Source organism: Callionymus lyra, chromosome 7 (assembly GCF_982586985.1).
Source record: "Callionymus lyra chromosome 7, fCalLyr1.hap1.1, whole genome shotgun sequence".
Lineage (NCBI taxonomy): Eukaryota > Metazoa > Chordata > Actinopteri > Syngnathiformes > Callionymidae > Callionymus > Callionymus lyra.
The window spans coordinates 15568221-15576410 of record NC_141824.1 but is presented as its reverse complement, the minus strand read 5'-3'; the positions used below and the strand labels follow the sequence as shown (position 1 = coordinate 15576410).

Sequence of the window (8190 nt, the reverse complement as noted above, 5' to 3'; positions counted from 1 at the left end):
ATAAAAATACACCTATAAATAAAATCACAAAAAACGGCTATAATACAGCCAATGTAGCAGCAACACAATCAGGCAGTAGATACCGATGTGCATCGTTTATAAAGCAAGTTTGTATCCGAGGCTGGATTAGGGATCAGAGAGCACGGGTGTCCAAATGTTTTTTTCACGCAGGGCGGCATTTATTGAAGTGTAAACGAGTGGTATTACGACATAATACGAAAATGTATCTCTTACAGAAGTTCAAAGAATTCAGTGTCAGCAATTCTCAGTCTTGTATTTCACTGGGTGTTGTATTTGACAAAGACATGTCACTGCAGAAAACTGACCACAAGCTTTTTCCTTCAAATCAGAAAAATCTCTAAATTTAGGAAAATTATGCCACAACATGATCATAATCTTGTAATCCATGTTTTTTGTGTCTTCTCATTTAGACTATTGTAACAGTTTATTTTAGTGTCTAAACAAGAAAGAGCTGTGTCGCCTGCAGTTAATACAAAATTCTGCAGCGAGAATTCTGAGCCGCTCTAGTAGAAGAACTCACATTTCTCCGATCCTTAAAACTCTTCAATGGCTGCCAGTTTCTTTCAGGATCCATTTTTTAATTCTGGTTCTACACACACATCTTGTAGAGATATTGAGTGGACCTTAAGGGTAATTAATAAAGTACTTACGACAAGATTATTTTGTCTATTTACACAATACAATATGTCCGTCAAACACAGTTGGCCATGTTGTGATATGAGCCGTAGAACATGTTTCTGTGATGTAAAAGTTTTTGGTGTTGAGTGTGGAGAGGAATCTTCGTGAACATGTATAGACGCAGCCTTATGCAACAAATGATTCGTTGGAAAAAGTTTATTTCACCCAGAAATATCCTGCTAGACCACACAGAGCATGCTTGTCAAAATGTGGCCCACCAAGTCCTTTTTTGTGGCCTGCTAGATGGTTGTCTTAAAATCAAAGTAAACGTTTATGTTGGTATGGTGACAGTACAGAATGAAATAATGAAATAGGATAATACAGAAAATAAGCTTTAAAAAAACAGAACTATTCTGCAGCGCCTATATAGAGTATAACCGGCTGATCACTCCTGGTAATGTAGTTAAAATATATATAGATTAACTGTCTTAAATATTGTCTTGTAGACTACTGAGCTCTCTGCAGGTTATGGGGGAAGAAGACCTCCATGAAAATTCCAATTTCATTGACATTTATACCACATTTAAAACATCAAATAAGAATGAATTACAACTTCTTTCTGCAATTGTAAACACCACAACCCACCTGAGTATTCTCTCTTCACAGCTTATTTTATGTTATTTGGTTTGAAAGTTACATAAAATAACAGCAGTGTATTGAAACATTTACTTGATGCCGTGACCAATGGGTCTAAAATGTTGGACCTAAAATGTTGGACCAACTTCACAGAGTTTAAATGTGAGTCAGGATTCTTAGGAAACAAAAAAAAACAACAAAAAAACACCTAAGGGCTTCTCATCTAACTTGTTTTCTAAAACATCCTATTATTGTACTTTCAGTAAACTGTTTACTTTCTCGACTTTCGTAGATGGTGGTCTCAGGTTCATGTCAGGACACGTACTTAACTTCCAGGTCTGTACCTGGAATGACATACTATTACTCAAGCCTGTCTTGCTGTCAAACTACCTGCATGGATTTGAGACGAATCTACTGCTTTTGCGCCGAGACATTCATGGACAAAGATTGTTTTTGGGACAAAGAAAAGAGTCTTTGCCACATTAGAGACTGACTGCCTGAATCTTTTTCTCAAGTTTGGGTGAGATATGTAGTCGTCAGACCTTGTCTACCTGTTCTCTTCATCTCATGGATGTCACCTCATCGTGAGGCATTTCCTGTTGGCAACAGGTCCAAGACCAGGTGGAAAGATCCTACGTCCACCTTGATTCATTGGGTAAAAAACTGTGTTTAAACAATAAACAAGAGCAAGATTAAAGTTTATTTTAACCACCAATGAACGGTCCCGTGTGCACCCTGGACAGCGTGGTATCAATAAAGTTTGTAGTAAAAACAGTGTTAAAGTTTATTATCGTCTGTAGTGGATCCTCAGTGAATGAGACATGCTGTTCATAACTATTAGACATTTGAACCATCTGAAAATAACACTTTTCTTTTTTTTTTAACCTTTTTTTAAGGCGGAGTTTCTTATTTTCCGAGACTTTTTTCAGGTTTTTAAATGTGACAGCAACACTTCTGTCCGCCCACAGAAGGAGTTTTTTTTTTTTTTTTTTTTGACTCCCCCATTCCAGGCATTCCATCTCTCTTTTATTGTATTGTTGTGCTGCGGCTCCTCGGTCAGATTCTCGCAGCCTTGGCCCCTTCAAAGTGCCCACATCAGTTTCTTTAATAACTGCTCACAGCTTGGACGTGCAGGCCATCATTTTGCAGTGAGCAGGGAATTGGACGTAAAATGGACGCTGGTGAGCGCGTTGAGTGAGAACTCCTCCTGCTGGCCATGAGAGGAACTGCTGTTTGCTTAAATTGTATTTAATGGAATAAAATGGGTTTAATTCCCCTCAAAAGGACAGCATGTGGTGTTACTATTATTCTTAACGACCACTGAGGGCAACGTGACTGAAGTCTCAAGAAAACACAAGCATTTATGTTTTTGTTTTTTTTAAATATAACCATTTGTTGAATCTCAAAATCATCACATTTGCAAAATGTTTAAAATCAAAATATATAAACAAAAATGCTCATGTGTAGAGTTATATATTTTTTCACCAATTATTTGTTCATTTATTCAAACAATTGTCACATCTAAAATAGTAAGTAAATAGGCTTCATTAATGGAAATAATATCAGTTGAGTCTGACACAGGGTGTTCCTGGGCCTCTCTGTGGAGAATAGACCCTACAATTGAACGCCGCTGCGTTCTGACCCACTTCCATCCGAGGGGTCCTGGTGGGCCTCAGAAAGGGGCCACGGCAGCAGTGAGCGACTCACAATAGCTCTGTGTTACTGCTCCAGCTGGCCGCTCCTGCTCCTCACCAGGCCTAGAACTGCCGGGGTCCACTTGAGGTCCGGCAGGGGAGACGAGCGGCGCCAACACTGGCATCAGATCAGACTGGATATCTGTGCCTGACTTCTGGTCCTGCTCTCCTCTGAGGAGGCATGTTGAAGAGATTGTGGTGAAGCTCGACGAACACAAGCGTGTGTCGAGTGTGTTCACATTCTTGTACATATCATATACACAGATGCAACATTTTAGTTGGAATGCATTATGCAGGTAAAGTCATAGAATCATTTACTACAATCAAATATTTTTTCAACTTTAATCAAAACATTTTCAACTGTAAATAACCAGTTTTCCACTGTTTTCGAACAATATATAAATGTTATTGAACAATTTTCAACTGCATTCAAACCATTTATTAATGTTATAAAACAAGTTTCAACTGTTTTCAAACTATTTACATATGTTATGAAAACCAATTTTAACTGTATTCAAACCATTTATAAATGTTATAAAACACATTTCAACTGTATTTAAACAATTAACAAATGTTATAAAACAAAGTTCAACTGTATTCAAACAATTTAGGTTAGGTTAGGTTAGGTAGAACTTTATTGATCCCTCAGGAGGTCTCCTTCGGGAAATTGTTTTTTTCCAATTAGCCACAGCAATACAGCAATTTTTCATAGAAAATAAATAAAAACAAAATAAGAACAAGAACACAGAGAAATAAAGAGAAAGAACAAGATGATACAATATAAGTCTAAGATAAAGAACATAGATCAAAGAAAAATAACAAAGACAAAGGATACAAGATTAACATAGAATAGAACATCATGATACTTTTACTCCACTCCTGCCCCAAAACTCAGAATTGTACAATTGAATAGCCCGGGGAATGAATGAGTCCTTGAGTCTATTTGTTTTGCACCTGGGAAGGAGCATTCATTATAAATGTTATAAAACAAACTTTAACTGTATTCAAACCATTTATTCATGTTATAAAACAAATTTCAACTGTATTCAAACAATTTTTAAAAGTTATAAAACAAACTTTAACTGTATTAAAACCATTTATTAATGTTAAAAAACACATTTCAACTGCATCAAACAATTTATAAATGTTATTAAAAAATTTATACTATAATCAAACAATTTTCAACTATAATCAAACAATTTACAACTGAAAAAAACCCCTATAATAACCTTTAATGAATCTATATCGTTTTCAAATACAATATTTTCTTTACTGTAATCAAACACGATTTTTTTAAGAGCACAGAAAGGAAAATAGACAAATATAACACAATGTGTTGCTGATTTGAGAAAATACCATAAATGATCATAAAATTCATGAAAAACACTATTTCTCCTGGATTACGGACTATCTTACTGATCGACCACAGTATGTCAGGCTGAAGGACATCAAGTCTGACACTATGGTGTGCAGTACAGGAGCACCTCAGGGGACAGTACTGGCCCCTCTCCTCTTCACCATCTACACTTCAGACTTCTGCTACAACTCAGAGCTGAGTCTCGTCCAGAAGTATGCTGACGACACTGCCATTGTTGGATGCATCAGGGACAACAGCGAAGACGAGTACAGGAGTCTGATATGTGACTTTGTGGACTGGAGTGAGAGGAACCACTTGCAGCTGAACACCTCAAAAACCAAGGAGCTGGTCTTGGATTTCGGGAGGTCCAGGACAAAGCCACGTCCAGTGTCCATCAGAGGCGACGAGGTGGAGATAGTGGACAACTATAAGTACCTCGGTGTGTGGATGGACAGTAAACTGGACTGGTCCTGCAACACAGACCATGTGTATAAGAAGGTTCAGAGTAGACTGTACTTTCTGAGGAGGCTTCGATCATTTAACATCTGCAAGAAGCTCCTCTGCATGTTCTACCAGTCTGTGGTGGCCAGTGTCCTGTTCTATGCTGTGGTGTGTTGGATGGAAATGTGTCCAAGAGAAGTGTCAACAGGTTGGACAGGTTGATCAGGAGGGCTGGTTCTGTGGTTGGAATGAAGCTGGACTCACTGGTGACAGTTGCTGAGAGGATATCATTGAACAAACTACTGTCCATCATGGATGATGACAGTCATCCTCTGAACACTGTCATCAGTGAGCAGAGAAGCAGAATGAGTGCACGAATGCTCCTACCCAGGTGCAAAACAAATAGACTCAGGGACTCATTCATCCCTCGGGCTATTAAATTGTACAATTCTGAGTTCGGGGGCAGGAGTGGAGTGAAAGTATCTGGATGTTCTGTTCCATGTTAGTCTCTGTATCTTTGTCTTTGTTGTTTTTCTTTCCTTGACCTATGTTATTTTTCTTTGTCTTTAGACTTAGATTGTGTCATCTTGTTCTTCCTCTTTATGTCCTTGTTCTTATTTTATTTTTTATGTATTATTTTTTATTGTTTATGAAAAATTGCTGGCTATTGGTAAAAAACAATTTCCCAAAGGAGACCTCCTGAGGGATCAATAAAGTTTTACCTTACCTTACCTTACCTTACCTTATTTGATTAATGATACGAAATTAAATTACTCATTAAAATAAACACGTGTATGTTTTTTCTGATTCAATTTGTGCCCAGAATTTAATTTCAATAATAATAATAATAATAAAATATAAAAACATGTTCAAATAAATATAAAAAAGGAAGAAATCAAATAACTGAAACACTTAAGGTTCGGAAAATAATTATCAAAAAGTAAAATGTTATGTGTAAACTTTTTCAAGTTGCAATGACACACCACCAACTGAAGGTGGCGGAAGCACTGAGTTGATATGGCAGCCGAGACCAAACATTTCTTCGGATTGACGCTAATTTAGCGGCGAAGCTAAAGTTGACAGACAACAATAAAACATCCAACAACAACAAGATTTCTACAATCGTTGGACCGGACTTTTATTTGGACGTAAAAGAAGGTAAATACCTGTTTAGTTAAAAAAGGCGGTTTTGTAATTTTTAGCTTTTTCTGAAAGCAAGACTCTAAGCAATGAATCAATAAAAAAGTTGAAAGTTATAATTTTTACTTTTTATTTTTTACTGGACTTTGTACTTCTTGTCATGTGACCAGGTGGTGACGTCAGGACACAACGATTGGTGTGTTTACATATTTCAACCGAGAATACGATTCGAAATAAAGTTAAATTTAACTGACAAATAATATTTAAAAAACAATCCAATGTGAATCTATAAACTTACACGTCAATTTGGGAATTGTGTTTCGTAAATTCCCTTGATGTCATAATTATTATTTTATTAAACTTTGAACAACAGAAATATAGTTAGGCTTTCTTTAAATAATATATATTATAGAAGTATACCTAAAAAGGTTTAATTGAACTCTAATATTCAATCCAATCCCAGCTACCCGGGGTGACGGAGGACATCTTGACTTCCATCATTGAGGACACATTACGCTTCATCAACTGTTGTCTGGTTCATAAAAGAAATTCAAGATGGCGGACGAAACCTTAACAAGCAGTGAAGGTAACAACTGAGAGTTATTGTGTCAAAATACACCATATACACTTTTGACCAAAATGTTGTTTTGGTCAAATGTTGCATCTCATTTTTATCCAATTTTAACCAATTCAACTTTCATAAATTCGGCATCTTCCCGAAATGCACGTTATGTTCTAGCTTTCTTTTATCTCTTCAACTCTTTCTTCTATTCCTCTTTTTTTTTTACCCTTTTCCCTCCATTCACTTGAATGAGAAAACTCTTCAACTCATGTTTCAACTCCTTCTACTTTGACCTTCAGGTACTTTCATCTACTTACACCTAGAAACTTCATTAAACTTTAAAAACACTTTTGTCTACTTAATACTACTACAACTTCTACTTCTTCTACTACTACTTGTACTACTTATTCTACTCTACTACTACTACTACTACTTGTACTCCTTATTCTACTCTACTGCTACTACCTGTACTACCAATTATACTACTAATTCTACTTCAACTACTAATTATATTACTAATTCTACTTCTACTACTGCTTTTACTAATCCTCCTTCAAATACAAATTCTACTTCAACTACTATTTGTTCTTCTACAACTAATTCTACTTCAAATACTAATTCTACTCCCAACTACTAATTCTACTTTGACTGCTAATTCCACCTTGAATGCTAATTCTACTTCAACTACTAATTCTACTTCAACTACTAATTCTACTTCAAATACTAATTCGAATTCTACTACTACTACCTGTACTACTTATTCTACTCCTACTACTACTTCTACTTCAACTACTAACTTACTACTAATTCTACTTCTACTACTGATTTTACTAATTCTACTTCTACTACTAATTCTACTTCAAATACTAATTCTACTTCAACTACTAATTCTACTTCCACTACTTATTCCACTTTAACTACTAATTCTACTTCTACTAATAATTCTACTTCAACTACTACTTCTTCTTCTACTTTTACTACTAATTCTTCTACTACCTCGAATACTTCAACTACTAATTATTATATTTGTACTACTAATTACTACTACTAGTTTTACAACTTATACTTCTACTTTTTCTACTCATTGTACTACTAATACTTGTACAACTAATAATTTTAGTTATTCTACTTCTACTACAAACTCTCCTTCTCTTTTTTCTTCTTCTCCTTTGTGTTCTTTTTTTCTTCGCAAACCTTTTCAGTTTATTTCAACGTCTTCACATCAGTCTTATTCCTTCATGCCATCATTTCAACTGTTTCCACACATTCTTAATTATATATATTAATTAATACTAATACTACTTCAATACTTTCAAGCATTTCAGTTTACACATTCAGCATTCACACTGCATTTTCTTCTGGAAACACAAGTGTTCTAGTTATAATACTTATTTTATTTAACTAAAGACTGTTGGAATATTTAGAGTTTCTCTTGAACTGGATCTTGAATCTCATGACCTGAGCTGGTAGATTCCGCAGTAATGAAACGTAGGCCCCCGATTCGAGGGAGACTCTGAGACGACAAAGTAGATCTCAGAGAACTCGCTCGCTATAGTAATACACATTTAGCCTCATGGAGACGAGACTCTGTCCTGGTTCCTCCCCTGAGGGTCAGGAAATGTCTGGACAGCAAATACATGCGAGGAGGAGACATCTGGAGGAGATCCAGGAGGCCTCAGACTTATGCTGTTATTAGTTTGACATTATTATATTTGCTCTCT

At 35.9% G+C, this 8190-nt stretch overlaps 1 protein-coding gene across 1 annotated transcript in view; it reads right to left on the bottom strand.

Moving 5' to 3' along the window:
- daw1 (dynein assembly factor with WDR repeat domains 1) overlaps positions 1-8190 on the bottom strand; it is a 267508-nt gene that overhangs the window by 125498 nt on the left and 133820 nt on the right. The gene's annotated exons all lie outside the window — the stretch shown is intronic.